Consider the following 4653-nt stretch of genomic DNA (forward strand, 5'->3'; position numbering starts at 1 on the left):
AGTTTATTCTTTCTCGATACAACTTTGTAATACACAGTAATTTCACAGTCACTTTAAACTTAACAACAGTGATTCACATACTTTACTTATGGTGCCTACTGCTCGCTTGACTCAATTATTTATATCTTCAATCGCGCTGGTTTCTCTCGCCAGGCTTATATACTAAATTGAGGGCGCCTCAAACGCACTCGGGCCGTCATGATCATTCGAGAAATTTCACGCATGCTACCAGCGCAAAACGCACCAGCAGAGTCACGTGACTTCCGCTGTCGTAACAGTATTTAGTTTTTAATCAGGTAATCATTGATTAATTAGAAAATTTCATCATTCATCATTTTTTTCTCAAAATGATTAATTAATCATGCTCTAGTCATCTTTCTCCATGGAAGTTGTGTAAACTACTATTTTCAGTGAAAATCGTATGCTTAAGAATATTTCAGTTAAAAAAACACATAAAAATATTCTTTAACAACCATTTAGTAAACGCAGAGCACGCTGTGTTTTTCTCTCTCTCTCTGTTCCCCGGTTGGAACAGTGGTAAGTCTTCGGATTTGCAACGCTTCAATCAGGGGATCGATTCCCCTCGGTGGACACAGCAGAGAGTTCGATGTGGCTTTGCTATAAGAAAAACACACATTTAATCCTATCTTTAGTACTTAATTCTAGCTAAAGTTCTTTACTACTGGAAATTCTGCTCTTTGTATACTTACATTTGTGTACATAAGAAAACATTAAAAAATATATGCATATGTTACCTTATGTACATATAAAATAACACTGAGTACATCTAATATATGTTAGTAGTCAATGTCGAATTGTTTTCACTATCATGCTTGATTACCAGCACTGTAGATGCTGCTGTGCTGCCATCTATGATCTTGAAAACCTTATATTACCCAGTATTACATGAAAACAGCATAATCACAGATGAACTTCGTCTGAAATGGGACCCTTCACTTCAATTCATGCAATATATATACAATATATACCAATATAGAGACAGACAAATGTTGGGCAAATACCACAGACAACATTAACATATATTTATTGTTACAGCTACTACCGACATTCTTAGTCATATTGTCAATAGCAATGTTGCCATGCATGAGTCTGGAAATCCACAACAGTTAGTATCACGAGAAAACTATTCCAGCACAGTTTATCGGAATAAGAATTTGTTATGTGTTATGTCCCACGCTTACAGGGTATATGGAAAATTGTCACCGGCATTCCATATTTGAAAGTGTGGTCTTGTGCCTAAACATAAAGCCGGACACAAATACAAACAAACCTCCAGTATAGTTTTGGGATAAAATATGCAAATAAAATTTCAATTGATGTTAAGGACAAGCTGAATGCACTCATATGACGGAAAATAATGATTAATTTGTCTTTTCAAAATTATATCTAAATAAATGTTTTTGAACAAGTTTTCTAAAAATTAATTATAATCTAGTAACAATACATGTATGGAAAATTGCTATCCTATTTCTAGTATTTCACGAAAACAAAAAAATTTTAAGGTATATCTGGTCATCTCATTTAAGTATTGCTTGATTAGCATTTTGACTTCTGTATGTTTTTAGGTTATGTTCAAATTTTCTTCTTGATAAATCCTTATGGATCGAAACATGCGAAAAAACTGATTCTCAAAGACATTTTCCTACTTGGTCAACTGCATGATCCTGCAAATTATTAATTGTGATGGTAAGGGCAGTGAATTTTATCATGAATTATGGGGCCTTCTCTTTGGACTGTCTTCCTGGTTTTGGCTTTGTTAGCTTGCTGGGATGAAATAGCGCGCTTTAATTTGGGCATTTTAAAAATTGAAATGAGCTGCGGGTAAAACATGTGGGTTATTTAGAGATAGGACAAAATTTGTTGATGTTGCGTTAATGGGTCTCCTTGACAACCAAGCAAACTTAATGTGGAATTTTACTCAATGATTTTTGTGCGCTAACGTGAGGCGCGCCTATTAATGATTTTATTTTATTATTCATCACGATATCTACCAACCTACTCTCAAATCTAATTATGCCCAAAATAGTGCATCACCCGTTTCGTGCAAGTTGCATATCGATTGGTACCACAACAGCCGAGGTATCGGCGTAAAAGAGAGACAGACAAACGGTTTTTCGTCTTTATACAGTTGATTGCAAAATTATTTCGCTTTCTTACATATATTAAAAACCATAACACCACACCATAACCCATAGTGTTCTAGGGTAATTTCTAATTACAAAAGGTATCCTTGTTATAGTAATATTGTGGATTTTGGGGGATCAGTACTACGAATCTTCAGAACCTACAGTAGTTAATCAGTTGTCTTAATCCTAGTAGTTAATCAGTTTTACCGGATCATCTCACAATACTATAGTAAATGAAAGATGAGGATAAGTAATTAATCGGTTTGCGGAGTAAACTTTTGACGTATTAATAAAGTTTTGGAGTCCATTTTCAACTTTTCTCATTCACATTATAACAAATACATTAAAGTAATGATATAATAAAAACATCTGTAGAATGTTAGACACAGTTAAAAGTTTCTTTGAAACTTGATTTTTTATAACTCAGTTTCGAATATTTGTAAATTCTTAAGTATTTCTTTAAAGATCAAGTATGAGGAACTGTAATGGCAGATGTAAGATTGCAAAATAATTTTTTATTTGTATGAGAGATGGGTTATACTGTAAAATTATGTATTTGTTGAAGTTTCAATGTCTATGGTATTTATATATGGCTTGTTCAGTAGAACAAGTGTTATGGTATTGTTACGACAACGCAGGTCACGTGACGCTTGTATCACGCCACTTCCTTCTCGAACCTTCATGAAATGTCGGGAGACTACTAGATTGGTAGATTGGTCTTGTATATATAAGACCGGCCAAGAAGCAATGTAAGGCAATGAGTAATTGAACTGCAGAGAGAGAATATTGTTGAACACGTGAGACGTTCGTTGTGAATTATAGCGTTTGTTATAGCGCGACTGTTGAAATTAAGTGTATCGCAAAGTTGTATTCAGAAACAATAAACCAGTTTTATTTAAGAAAGGACTTGTATCGGTAAAGTTTCTTCGGAAAGAATTTTTACGTAAAATTAACTAACGAACGGAGACGTAACAGTATTGTTACGTCTCCGTTTGTTAATTAATTTTCCGTAACTTCGTTCCGACGAAACTTTAGCGACACAAGTCCTTACTTAATAAAACTGGTTTATTCTTCCCGAATATAACTTTATGATACACTTAATTTCAACAGTCGCGCTATAACAAACGAACGTTAACTTCAACAATATCCTGTGACTGCAGATCAATTACTCACTACCTACACACATTATTGTCACGTTGTGAGCGTCTTATATATATACCAGACAAACATATATGTAGTTAATGCTGGGGCATTCACGAAGGAACAAGATAGTTCTAGAAACGTGGCGTGACACTAGTCACGTGACCTCGCTGACGCAACAGTATTTTAGTACAGAGGCGTAACCTCTGATGTACCAAAGTAACAAAAAAACACGATAGTTATCTGACCATTTCACATCTGAAAGTTACTCACCGTCTGTATCCAACACTGATGGTATAATTCTGTGACTAGACTCTAGCATTTTGATGCTTGGCTATTATTGCTTTCGACTTTGGCGATTGATGTAAGGTTTAATGATAAAGGTTATGAAAATTGTTTTTTGGTTCGTCAACATTTGCAAATGTAATTTTCTATGACAAAATACACTCAGTTTTTTTTGACGACATATTTATTTTCACTTATTTTTCCATGCACAAATCACAAACTTTTTTGTAAATATGTGACTATATTATCAATGACTGAAAATTCTGCGAATGTGTGAACAATGTGTTTCATCTATTTGAAAGAATATGGAAGTTATAGACAAAACATTTTACTAAATTAAAAGTGTTTTTACCTTATTGCCTATTGTTCAAGAAGTTTGATTTTCAGGTACTTTTCTGTTTAAATCTTCACCCAATGCTAAACATATTTTAATAATTGGTCATTTAGACATAACGGTAATGTCTGTTACACTTCAAAAGCTTGTCCAATCGGATTTTTTTCCCTCAGTCCTGAACCGGTGCTTTACAGCTTCATATTTTTTCTAGCAAACGTTTTCGAATGCTCCTGGTAACTGGTGTTTAAAACATTCATTCTATAGGAATGAAAATTCTTTTAGATGGAGACTTATTATCGTGCTGTTTAAGCGTCAGAAATATTTTTGCCCTTATCCGTTATCTTGGAGAATAAACATTAAATAATTACATCTCTACAGACACCAATCATCATTATCAAAAAGCAGGCCCAGCATAGCTTGGTGGTTAGGGCACTCTACTCCCAAACATGCTTGTGTTTCAGCCGTGGGTGCATTATAATCTGACGGTCAATCCGACTATTCGTTGGTAAAAGAGTAGCCCCAGAGTTGGCGATGGGTGGTGATGACTAACTACCTTCCCTCTAGTTTTACACTTCTAAATTAGGGACGGCTAGTGCAGATAGCTCTCATGTAGCTTTGCGCGAAATATATAACAAACTGTTACGTATCTGCTCGTTTGATAATTTCCTTAATTTCTGGTATAAATTCTTTCCAAGGAACTTCAGCGATACAAGTCCTTTCTTAATTAAAACTAGTTTATTCTTTCTC

Source organism: Limulus polyphemus, unplaced genomic scaffold (genome assembly GCF_000517525.1).
Source record: "Limulus polyphemus unplaced genomic scaffold, Limulus_polyphemus-2.1.2 Scaffold3254, whole genome shotgun sequence".
Lineage (NCBI taxonomy): Eukaryota > Metazoa > Arthropoda > Merostomata > Xiphosura > Limulidae > Limulus > Limulus polyphemus.